Raw genomic sequence first — 13,625 nt, 5'->3', positions numbered from 1 at the left:
CAAGATCAAGACCCATATGCTCTACCAGCTGAGCCAGTTAGGTGCCCCTTAACTTTACATATTTGAAAGATTTGCATTGTTTTATAATTTATGTGTTCTTTAAAAAGCAGATTATACTAAAAGCTAATTTTCAAAATTAAAAAAAAGTCTAACAAAAATCTTTTAGTGATCCACCCATCCTTTACATATTTGGAAAACAGCATTATTACGTATGTGTGTATGTGCATGTTTGTGTGTGTATGCGCACATAAATGCCTATATGTGTACACACACAGACATTCCAATACATTTCTGTGATGCCTAATTTTATGTGTCAACTTGATTGAGACATGGAATGCCCAGAGTAAACATGATTTCTGGGTGTGTCTGTGAGGGTGTTTCTAGATGAGATTAGTATTTGAGTTGGTAGACTGAGTAAAGCAAATTGCTCTTCCTAATGTGGGTGAGCATATCCAATCCTTTGAGGGCCTGAATAGAACAAAAAGACAAAGGAAGGGGAAATCCACTCTCTGTGCCTAATTGTTGAGCTGAGAAATGAGTCTTTTCCTGGACTTCAGGTCAAGACTCATACCATTGGCCCTTCTGTTCTCAGTACTATACTGCCACCTCTCCTGCTTATGCACAACAGATCATGGGGCTTCTTTGCCTCCATAATAGCATCAGCCCATTCTTTTTTTTTTTTTTTTAATGTTTATTTATTTTTGAGACAGAGAGAGACAGAGCATGAACGGGGGAGGGTCAGAAAGAGGGAGACACAGAATCTGAAACAGGCTCCAGGCTCTGAGCTGTCAGCACAGAGCCCGACTCGGGGCTCGAACTCACGGACCGCGAGATCATGACCTGAGCCGAAGTCGGCTGCTTAACCGACTGAGCCACCCAGGCGCCCCAGCCCATTCTTTATAATAAATCCCTTTATATAGAGAAATAAAAGAAGTAGACATAGACATAGACGTAGACATAGACATAGATGTAGTTTGTTCCTTTGGTACAACCTTATGTAATTACAGAAGTCCTTTATGAAACACAGTGAGATATGAATAATCCGAATCATGATTTATAGTCAGTATAGATATCATCTTATTTGTTTAGTGGGACCTACTACCATATTTTCGATGATTCATTGTAGTATGAAGAAAAGGAAGGCGATATGTTTGTTATATGACCAAGAAAAGGGAAAAAGTGAGGTGAAAATAACAAGTGGAGCAAGTAGACAATACCAAGGAAGTAATGGGCTGCCTTTCTGCACAACTGTTTCAGGGAGAGAGGAAACTGATGAGTTGAGACCTGGCTCTAGATTGGCTCCAGGATTTGAAATTGTAAAAGAGAAAGTTCTATAAACACAATTGTCTCAATAAGCATTTGTGGCCATGGCTTAACATCCTGTGAGCTAGGCCACATGTGCTTAAACTACTTCTTAAATGGTCATGGAAGGAAAAACTAATAACTTGGTTGTTAATAACCACTAAATTTAAATAGTCCCTGAAAAACATTGGTAACACAGTAAATTGGTATACTAGTTAGGAGTGCCCTGCCTTCCTGCCTAGGAACGTTAACTTAGTACAGGAGTTGGGACTGTAAATAAATATCCAATGTTTTTTATTATTATCTTACAAAATGAAGTCAAAGCTTCTTTTCATCCTTGGGAACTTAGAAACATCTCTTCAAATATGGTATCACTGGAGTTTTTAAGTACAGGTGAAGGTCTATTTTTTTTAAACGTTTTTTTATTTATTTTTGAGACAGAGAGAGACAGAGCATGAACGGGGGAGGGTCAGAGAGAGGGAGACAAAGAATCTGAAACAGGCTCCAGGCTCTGAGCTGTCAGCACAGAGCCCGACACGGGGCTCGAACTCACAGACTGTGAGATCATGACCTGAGCCGAAGTCGGACACTTAACCGACCAAGCCACCCAGGAGCCCCGGTGAAGGTCTATTTAAACTACTTATGTTGTTAACTAAGCTCTTAATCTGTTCTCTGGATTAACTGGAGCTCTCCCTCCCCTTTATAAAGAACACTGGCCACACACATTCTACTCCTACGGAGAGAGCTGTGTATCACCAAATGTGTTTTTGTTCACCAAACGTCTTTTTGCTGATTGTTATTCTAATTCCATTATTTTAATTAAGCATGAAATAAACCAATACAATTTGAATAAAGACATTTCCTTCTTTAAGAGTTAAGTTGAATTCTACCTGATACATAGGAATAATTGAATACATGTGCTTATCTATGTTCTTTCCTACAATCCCATGACAAAAAAAGACTAAAAGTTGCAAGCTCATAATGATAAACAGAATGTGAAAGGAGACAAAAACAAATAAGAAATAACATAGATGGACATGTGGTGACTAACTTATAAGGTCAGAGAAAGGTAAAAATCAAGCCATCATAAAAGGAAGCCAATAAGAAAGCAACTTGTAGCACAGAATTGTTCAAAAGGTCAAAATTTTAGATACCAGATAATTCTGGGAGCAAGGGTGAGGAGGTGGATTTAAGAACAGAAGGACTGGTTGAAAGTCTATGTAAAGAAGGTTACAACTGAGGATCCTTTTCTTCATCCATCCTGCATCCAGACAGCTACCTTCTTCCTCAAAAGGTAAAAGACTGGAGGTTTGCAATATGGAAATAATGAACCTGACCTGTTCTGTACTCAGGGATGATAGACACTACTGTGGGAAAGCTGAATGGAGTATTTAAGTGTACCTGCATTATGGTGATACCCCAGTCTCTTTCCCATTGGTGGGCTTACAGAATGTTTATATCCTCCAGAAAGGAGACTGATGATAACTTTCTATAGAAACTGATAGCCATAAAAGAAATGATATACAAGGGTGCCTGGGTGGCTCAGTAGGTTAAGCATCTGACTCCGGCTCAGGTCATGATCTCACGGCTGGTTAGTTTGAGCGTCGGGCTCTGTGCTGACAGCTCGGAGCCTGGAGCCTGCTTCAGATTCTGTGTCTCGCTCCATCTCTGCCTCTCCCTCACTCACGTTCTGTCTGTCTGTCTGTCTGTCTCTCTTTCTCTCTCAAAAATAAACATTAAAATAATTTTTAAAAATTATGTACACATTAAAACATTCAGGATTCTGCTGGGAAATGTCCAAGCATTCACTTAGTCCTCCTACAATAATGTGCACTATTTCACAGTATCTGTTCGTATTAATAAGGTTGTCAGCCTATAATGTGTGTGTGTGTGTGTGTGTGTGTGTGTGTGTGTGTTATTTTTAAGGAACTGTTAGTCAAGAGTTAGTCAAATATGAGGTCTTTTGGATTTACCCTAATTTTCTACACCATTTCTTACAAGTTTCTAACTCACTTTTGGTCTTTCTGGCTTTTTTTTCTCTGTAATATTTCCTCTAATCTATTTCTCTACCAGTAGTTCCTTTAATTTTTGAAATTCAAAAATTTTTACTGTTCCCTGAAAGTTGGTTTTTGTACAGCATTTTGTACCAACATCTGTAAAAGTTGGTATTTTACAGATTTTATATCTTTTCACATCTCTCTGAATTTACTGATTACAAGGAAGCATTGAATTTAATGTCTCTATAACAATAAGAAAAAAAAAACAACACCCAAAACCAGGCACACACAGAAATGCACATATACACACATGGACCCAAAACAGATTGAAAGTTGTGGACAGACTTAACACGAATCGCATTTGAAAATTACTATGGAATAGATATTAGTAAGCCTACTAAAGACCCAGTTAGGTTTTACATTTGGGTTGCTTTATAAGTTCATTTAAGTTTATGACATTTCAAAGAACCAAAATTAGAAATCACAGTATATGCATCATGAGTATGATCAATGTTGGAAAAACTGTACAAAACTCTAATCGAGGAGCTTAAAAAATGAAGTACAGACTTCATTAAGGGGAAGGAATATGCAACGTAAGGCCTTATGTTGAAAGAACTTGTTTTGGGGCGCCTGGGTGGCTCAGTCGGTTAAGCGTCCGACTTTGGTTCAGGTCATGATCTCGCCGTCCCTGAGCTCAAGTCCGCATTGGGCTCTGCTGACAGCTGAGCCTGGAGCCTGCTTCGGATTCTGTGTCTCCCTCTCTCTCTGACCCTCCACTGTTCATGCTCTGTCTCTCTGTCTCAAAAACAAATAAACATTAAAAAAAATTTTTAAATAAAGAACTTGTTTCACGTTTGTATATTTCTCTTTTTTACTTTATAACTATTTTCCTCTGTTGCAGCGGTTTTGTGATTAACTGACCTACACCTGGCCTCCACAGGGCTGAATAAGAGGGTGTCTGCAGCAATCATAAAGAGCCAGGAGGCTCTTTAGAGAGGAGCAAAATAACAGCCTACTCCCATGTAAGTTTTGGAGAGCGGTTTTACTGTCTTCCCTTCCACTTTCCACCGTAGATTAGAAAACCCCTATTTCCAACCATAAGCTCCTCCGTATTTTAGTCTAAGAGGGAGAGGAGAAAGTTGCCTTTCCTTCTCCTGGAGGAAGGGTCTTCTTCCAAACAAATCAGTCTGGCAGTGCCTCCGGCAGTTTTCTATCTCAGCTTCATTTGACAACAAGGATGCCGAATCCTTCCATATGGTGCTCTGCTGTACGTACAAAGGTTGGGGACAGCTAAGCTCTCAGCTACTTGGTTCCCTCCAGAAGCCTCTCCCATTACCTGACAGAGAGCTCTTAGAGGACACAACATTTGTTTTCACTGCCTAAATCCCAAATTCTTCAAAAGCAAGTACCATGTGCCACACCATATTATTCTCCCCCCACCCCCGTCCTTTCTATTCTTTTGTCTTTTTTACTTCTGTCTTTTGACAAAAACTGTGCTTCAGACTTATTAGGTGCTTTAATAAATTTGGGCCAAAGAGGAAGTTGCTAATAGCGTTGCCTTGAAATTTGAAACATGATTTTGTTCTTCCGATTACTCTGAAAGATCTTTCTCTTTCTAAAGTTTTGCTCTTGATAGACTTGCTAAAATCTTCCATTCTAAAATTAAGGTTTTGTGTCTTTCAGAGATGTTTCAAGAACTGAATGGCATTTGAATAGAGAACAAAAAATAAAGTCCAGGACTGTTGTTATTCATCTATGTGCAGAGATAGTTGGTTTCTCCTTAAGTTGTGATGTGCTGTTCTCTCACAGCCATGTATAGTGGATGACTTTACAACAGAATGTTTCCAATTCTTCCCTCCTGCCCTTTTAGGATGTACTGTAATTCATTTAACTTCAACCTATGCTATAATCACCAACTGCATTGTTTTTATTTTACTGCAAATTGTTCTTTTAAATCAATTAGTAATACAAACTACAAATATTTTATTTTACCTTCATGTATTCTTTCCCTAATGATTCTCCTTTTTTTAAGTTTGTATATTTATTTGGGGGGGGGGGAGGCAGAGAGAGAGGGAGAGAGAGAATCCATGCTGTCCATACTGTCAGCACAGAGCCTGACTTGGGATTTGATCCCACTAACCATGAGATCATAACCTGAACTGAAATCAAGAATCAGATGCTTCACTGACTGAGCCACCCAGGTGCCCTGGCATTTTTCATTTCCATTTAGTGCTTTTGACTTCTATCATTTCCTTTTGTGTGCATGTGAGACTAAGAGACTACTATAAACAATTCTATGTCAACAAATTGGACAACCTAGAAGAAATTGATAAATTCCTAGAAATGCAATCTTCTATGGCTGAATCATAAGGAAATAGAAAGTCTGAAATTCATACAATTCATTTTAAAGTGTACAACACAGTGGCATTAGAATATTTACAATGCTGTGCAACCACCAACTCTCTCCAGTTTCAAACTTTTCAGTCACTCCAGAAAAAAAAACAGCAACATATCAATGAAGCAATCACTCCCCATTTCCCCTTGCCCTCAACCCCTCATAGCCATTCATCTGCTTTCTTTCCCTATGAATTTGCCTATTCTAGATATACTCATATGAAAGGTATAATAGAATATATGACTTTCGTGTATGGCTTCTTTTACTTAACATAATATTTTTCAGGTTCATCCAAGTTGTTGCATGTATCAGTTCTCCTTTTATGGCTGAATGATACTGCACTATATATATATATATATATATATATATATATATAATCACAATTTGTCTATCCATTCATCTGTTGACAGATATTTGGGGTTTTTCTACCTTTTGGCTATTGTTAATAGTGCTGCTATAAACATTCATGTACAAGTTTCTATGTGGGTATGTGTTTCATTTTTTGGGGGGGTTACATCTACTAGTGAAATTGCTAGGTCAAGTAGTCATTCTATGTTTAACATTTTGAGGCACTGTAAACTGTTTCTGCAGTGTCTGCATCATTTTACATTCTTACAAGCAATGTGTGAGGGTTCCTATTTCTCAACATTTATTATTTTCCTTTTTCTTTTTTTTATGAAAGCCATCCTAATGGATGTCAAGTGATAGCTCATTGTGGTTTTAATTTGCATTTCCTTAACGACCGTGATGTTGCACATGTCTTCATGTGCTTGTTGGCCATTTGTACGTTTTCTTTGTAGAAAAGTGTGAGTCCTTTGCCCATTTTTAAATTAGGTTGTTGCTCTCTTTTGTTGTTGAGTTGGAAGAGTTCTTTATATATTTTGGATATTTAGTCTCTTAACGAATATATGATTTGAAAATATTTTCCCATTCTGTAAATTGTATTTTTACATTGTTGATAAAGTCCTTTGATGAGCAAAAGTTTTTAATTTTAAGGAAATTCAATTTATCTTTTTTTTTTCTTTTATTGCTTGAACTTTTGGCGTCAAATATAAGAAGCCATGGCCAAATCCCGAGTCACAAAGATTCTTTCCTATAGTTCTCATGTTCTCCTTACATTGCCCATCTGTTCCTTCATGTCGTCTACTTTTTGAATTAGAGTCCTTAACATTTTAGTTACAGTTATTTTAAATTCCCTATCTATTAAATCCATATTAATGTTACACCCGAGTCTGGTTCTGATGCTCCCTTGATCTCTTCTTGTAATAGCTTTTGGCATGGTCTGTGGCTTTCTGTTGAAAGCCAGATTTGTCTTATGGAGTAGTAAGAACCAATGTCATAAGACATCAGTGTGAGGATTTATGTTCATTTGACTAGGAGTTAGGCTGTGTTTAATGTTTGCTATGTCATATGTTTATGTACCAGAAGTTTCAAATCCCTCTCATGCCCTTGCCAGTGTCTCCCTCATTGTCTTTGGGTTTCCCTGAGAATTCCTCCTTAGAGTCTGAGTCTTGCACCCTTTTCAGTTATACTTCACTGATATTACACTGGATCACTGTTGGTGGCGGTAAAATGTGGTGGAAGGGAAGCATTCTATAATCTTATGATTTCATCTCAGTCTTTTAGTGGGCCCATGTCTCTAGGTTATGACATTCACAAGTATTTCTTTATTTCCCACTCCCCACCTCTAGGTGAGACAGGAGGACTAAAGGGAGCTGGAGCGAGGAGAAATGCCCTTCCCTAGTTGAGATTAGACTCTGGTAAAGTCTTTAGCCCTAGAGAGTAGGCTTCTGTTATGGAGAACAGATGTATTGATATGATCATATGATTTTTCTTCTTTAGCTTGTTGATGTGATAGATTATATTCATTTTCAAGTGTTGAACTAGCCTTGCATACTGACATAAATCTCACTTGATCATAGTGTATAATTCTTTGTATACATCATTAGAGTAGTTGTTAATATTGTTGCATCTATGTTCATGAGTTATAGTGGTCTGTGGTTTTCTTTGCTTGTAATATCTTTTTCTGGGTTTGCTATTTGGGTAATGCTGGCCTCATAGAATGAGTTAGGAAGTATTCCCTCTGCTTCCTTGTGCTTTCTGTTTCAAAATAGTCATTTGTTATTTGGTTGGGTATTTTCCTTCTCTCAGGTCAGTTAGGCTCTGATGATTCTCCAACAGGTTTAGTTCTAGTTAACTAGTTTTACATAAGGGCAGGTCTTGTGAAAAAGAACAGAGTGCTCTGGCATATTTCAAAATGGTTCCTTACTCTTCCCCTTGCCAAAAGCATGAGGGGATTTTTCTCTGATAAGTATTCTGGGAACCTGATTGAGCTCCTCTAGGTAAATCTCATGATATTATGAGAGCCCCATTTCAAAACTGGGTATCCCTGAAGTTTTAAACTCTGATAGTTGTCTACATTAAGCTTCCAGCAGCTTCTCAATTACAGTTCAGGTTTTCCTATCCTGACATTGGTACCTATACCAGTTTTCACTTGCCAGTCTGCCTCAATAAGCCAAGACTCCTTTCAACTGACTGAGCCAAGCAGGTGCCCATTAAGACTCCTTGTATTGACTGGTCTGTTTCTCCAGTTTGGGAGGCAAGCACATTTTCCCCTGTGTTCTCCTCTCTCTTACAGGTCTAAGAAGATGTTCATTTTCTAGTCTGTTCCATATTTTTGCTTGTTAGGGTGGAACGACAACTTCAAGCTCTTCATACAAGGTTCTGGAAATCAGAAGGCTCGACTACTTTTTTTAATCTTATTTTTTAGTATAATAAAATATTATGCAAGTTTTAATATGATAAAATATTATACAAGTTATGCAAGATGTTTGGGGATTTTAATGTATTTGATTTTTATCAAGTATACAGTGGACTTTTAGATATTTAGAGCAGAATTCTTATAGCAACAATAGAAACCAAAAAAAAATTACAAAATAATATGTAAAACAGTTTGAAATAAAATAAGTCAACATGGCTAAATTATCACTTAAGAAAGACAAAATATAATTATGGACAAATTGAAAATGGGAAGTTTGTCACCCATCCAACCACTCTAAAAAAATATTTGAAGTATATTTTTCAGGAAAAAAAAAAACATTCCTGAAGGAAGTACTGAAATGCAAAAAGAAATAGCAAGGAAAGAAATTTGTAAACATCGGGCAACATTGAAAACCATTGACTATATAACACTATGATAAAGAATAATAGGGGGAAGATAATGAAAGACGGCATTCACATAATGTAAAATAATATGTAAGGATATGGAGTATAATTGGTTTTCTAATGTTTTATGATCCTTGTATTATAAGTATGCATAATAAAAATTCAGGATAACCACTAGAGAATTAAAATAGTATATAATTTATAAATGAATTGGAGAATGGAATTCAAAAATTAATTCAAAGGAATGCAAAAAGGAAAAAAAAAACATACAGAAACAGGATATTTAGAAAATATCCTAAATACACTAAAATAGTAGAAATAATTCCATAAATACAAATAGACTAAATTCATTAATCAATAGAGATTAAATTAACATCAGGTAGTAGAAGAATACTTACAATACGAGACTATTTATATAAATGTTACAGATGGACACAGAAGGTATTGCTCTGTAGAGATCATACGGCTCTAATAAAAGAATAAAGTTTCTGAGTGATAAATGTTTAGTTTAGGATAGTGATTATATTAGGGGTACATGGAGTAGTTAATACATGGTAAACATTAGTTAATTCATCATGTCTTTCATAGATCTAACATTTGCTAACATTTTTGGTGACAACCCAGATTGGATTTTAATCTGCTTTTTAATAAAGATGTTAACTGCATTCAGTAATAGTACATGTAGTAATTTTGGCTTTCAGAAAACCCCCTATGCATTGTAGTTTTTCAGTTGTATGTGTTTTAATTTTTTGGCCACCTGCTGCCTTGATGCTTGATGGAGTATCTTCAAATTATGGCATTGAAAGATGACAGGAGCAAAGAAACCAGTTTGTATAAGCAGTATCTTAGAAGTTGAACCACATCTTAGATCCTGAAAGATGAGGAATGGCCTCAGCTGTGGGAAAACTGGAATGTAGAAAAACATTTAAGCCAGTATCTGGTTACAAGAATTTTCTATCTTACTACTGCTCATTTTTAAAGGATGCCATTTTAGGGAGTGTGAAGAGCAGAATGGACTGCCTTCTTCTCTCAGCTTCCGACACTACAATCTGCACCATCTGTATTAAATGACTCTATTTGCCCAATGGAGCAATAGAGTTTGTTATGTTGGCCTTCGTAAGATAAATGACTTGTTAGAATTCTCTACTTTAACTCACATGAAATTCCCACCATCCTGCCAATCCTTAGACTTGGTTTGAGTGTTGACAGAATGTTCACTACAATCACTGCAGAGTGACACATAACACCCAATCAACGGTTCTCTTCTCCTCTCAAATTTTTCTTTCTTCTGTAATATATTCTTCCACTTTTTGGTCACTGTTGAATGAATGTTCCAGTTATATTTTAAAAAGTGATGGAATTGTTTACAGAAGACCTTTTTCATTGTGATTTCAGCCATGACATTTGATTTACTTCATTACTCATGAGGTAGACACAAGGGGATATGATTGCAAATATTAAGAGTATTTGCTGCTGCAGTATCATAATAAGGTAATTTTTTAAAATTATGTTTTCCACTAAAAATGAGTGAATTTTGCTTGCAGAGAAACTAGAATATATCGAAAATAAAATACGAACCTAATCTCACCCTACACTAATTCTAATGATATTTCCTTCTGAAATTCTTTATTCAGCAGACATAAAAACAAATAAATACCTATATATAGAAATATTCACACATTTTATTCCTACCTATCTATGCATCTAATTCCACACATATTCCATACTTGTTTTGGAATCTTCATTTTCTACTGAATATTTTGGGCATTTTGATAAAATCTTTGGCCGATTTATTACCTAAACAATGTAGAATGGTGTCGCTGTTGGGTCTATGAATGCAGACAAAAGCTGCTTCTAGAGTGCACATAGAGAAGAATTTAAAAATTTTATGTAAGATTAAAAAGAAAACATATTTACACCTATCTTTAGTTTTACTTTTAGTCTTAGGAGTTGGAATATAAAATTATAAGTCAATAGAGAGTATTTAATAATTCTCTTCAAATCGGAAGACAAACTTGTTTTTACTTAATATAATTGCTTTGAAATTATAAATTGTACATAAACTTGAAAGTAAGAACTTTATGTTTCAAATTTGAAATAAGATGGCTTTATTTTAATAATCTGATCCACAAGTGAGGATCTGCCAGTCTTAGTGGTAACATAACTTGACTTTTGACTTAGTTTTTATTTTGATTTTAGTGATCTCTTTGTTAGATTTAGGCACACTTAAAATATTTCAGAAAAGCCTGTTTTATTAGTCATGTATACCCTGTCTTAACATTTTCGACATTCTTATTATTCAAGACAGGATTGATGTGACTCTTTTACAACATGTAAAATTTCGCATATATAATAATGCTACAGTGATATAGGTTAGAAATATTTCACATTTTTCGGGACCTTGGCTCTGTGAAATTATATGGAGAAATACATGATAGTATAAGCCTTTTTCCCTGAATAGGTGTGACTACAATTGATTGTCAAATTGAATCGAACCTCATTTTAAGAGCTATAGTTAATATTCAAGTAAAAGCTTAGTGGCATTTGAAGAATTTCTTACTCAAGTTTCCAACATTTCTTTTAAGAAAATAAGGATCTTGAGGCACCTGGGTGGCTCAGTCGGTTGAGCGTCTGACTTCGGCTCAGGTCATGATCTTACGGTTCATGGGTTCCAGCCCCACATCTCCATGCTGACAGCTAGGAGCTTGGAGCCTGCTTCCAATTCTATGTCTCCCTCTCTCTTCTCCTCCCCTCCTTGCACTCTGTCTCTCAAAAATAAAAATAAACATTAAAAAAAATTTAAAAAAGAAAATAAGGATCTTGATAAGTCAACTGTGGAACAAAGAAATCCAGCAAGACAGAAATATAGTAATAATTCTTTTGGAGATTATCAAAAACTAATTTTAACATTTTTTACCCTTAATTTCTTGAAACTTTTGTAGTAAAAAAATTTCTTTTTTTCTAATTTTATATCTTTGAAGGTTATAAGTTAAAAATACGCTATTTTCAACTATAGCAGATAGCATTTTATGGCATACTATTTTCACACACATAAAGTTAGGAATTGATAAATCACAACTTTTGAAGAAGGCAAAAATTAGAGATGTTAGTTGAACAGGCGACTTAAAAATGAGCTTCTCAGGCAGTTGTCTGATTCCTATGGTTTTGTGAAAAATCTTTCTTTAAATTTGTAAGGGAGAAGGTACACCAAAAATAAATACTTTTTGGTGGATCACTCTCAGTAATAGAATTCTGAAACACAATCCCTAACAATACTATACTACATTAAAACAACTTATCTAAAGACATTTTGTAGAGTTTACATATTTAGAAGGATAGCAACTTAACCATTTGGGCCACTTAATGACCCTGATATCATTATATTTCAAATATTCATTATAATATAAACCATTGGGAGGATGTTAATAAAATAGATAAAGTGTAGGGTTTCCTTGCTCATATTCAGTAGTAGCTTAAATTTTGCTCCATGAGCCTGCCAGAAGACACATAGGAAACGGCGTCCACCCTGGAGCAATGTCCCTAAAAGAACAGCATCCTGCAGGAGAACTGGTGTGAGAATAACTGATATCAGAGATATAGGGGAGGCAGCTAGGGGACACAGTTACTATGCTTCATACAGCACAGTACAGAAGGCCCTACTCTGGATGAAAGTCCCTTTATCTGCCAAGTGGGCTACTCTAAAAAGAATTTATTTATTTATTTATTTATTTATTTATTTATTTAATTTATTTTTTTGCCTCATGTCTTCCATTGGATGAAACTGTGTCCTAGTGTGAAATAGATGTGACTTAGAAGCAAACATTCTTGAATTCAAATCAGTGTTCTCATGATTAATAATCTATGCCCTTGGGCAAAAATCTTCCCTCATTTTCAGTTTCTCAACAACTATTTTATATGTTTCTTTTTCTTGTGATTGTAGTTTTCTCTTGTAAAGATTAAATTAGGTAATTTATGAAAACACAGTGGATAGCCCTGACAGATATCTACTCAGTAGATAACCTTATTTCATATCAAAATTGGTATTACTCATATTACTTCTGAGTTTCTACTCATAGCTCAGACAAAATAAGAATTATTTGTTTTCATGGTTAATTGGATCAGATCAGACAAATGTTTTCCCAGAGTCTGGAAGAGGTTTCCTTCAGTGGTCTAGAATTCAGTATCCTATCTATGTTAAATATGTCTAAATAGATTGCGTTGTTCTGGTACCAGTGACTTACTGACTGATAGAGCTAATGGTTGCTCGTGAGAATCCTAAACAAAACAAGCCATGACTTTTTATCAGCAAGGTATTCACTCAATATATGTTCCTACATAATGCAAGTTTAATGCTTAAAGTGTCTTTAGTAGAAACGTTTGCTTAATAGTAAAAATAAGGGTTCATGTTTATGCTGCTTTGAGGTAGGTTACTTAATCTCACAATCCACTGATATAAGCATAATTAGGGTACTGGATATTATTATCCCCATTTGATAGATAATACAACTAGGTTGTATTATCAGAGGTTAACTAAAATATTTGTTTGCATAAACTGTAATTGGTGGAACTAGGATTCAAATGTAAACTTTTCCACCCCAAATACTCCATTATGCTTCACTTATTCATTATGCTATCACTTTTTGATTGATCAGACAACTATTTGTTGAGAACCAGCTATGTCATCAATATTGTACTATGTACCGGAAACACAAAAGTGAACAAAGTAGACCAATCCCTATAGTCACAGAACTTAGAGTCTTATAGCT

General features: G+C 35.6%; 1 long non-coding RNA gene across 1 annotated transcript in view; it reads left to right on the top strand.

The window, feature by feature from the left end:
* Nucleotides 1–4,309, top strand: part of LOC122237697 — a 43,110-nt gene extending 38,801 nt beyond the window's left edge. The window contains exon 4 of the long non-coding RNA XR_006216304.1: nt 4,201–4,309. This is a non-coding gene — a long non-coding RNA (uncharacterized LOC122237697). The remainder of the gene's footprint in view (nt 1–4,200) is intronic.
* Nucleotides 4,310–13,625: the final 9,316 nt, after the last annotated feature.

This window comes from Panthera tigris, chromosome B1 (assembly GCF_018350195.1).
Source record: "Panthera tigris isolate Pti1 chromosome B1, P.tigris_Pti1_mat1.1, whole genome shotgun sequence".
Lineage (NCBI taxonomy): Eukaryota > Metazoa > Chordata > Mammalia > Carnivora > Felidae > Panthera > Panthera tigris.
Note: the sequence above shows the minus strand (reverse complement) of the source record. Positions and strands in the feature narration are given on the sequence as shown.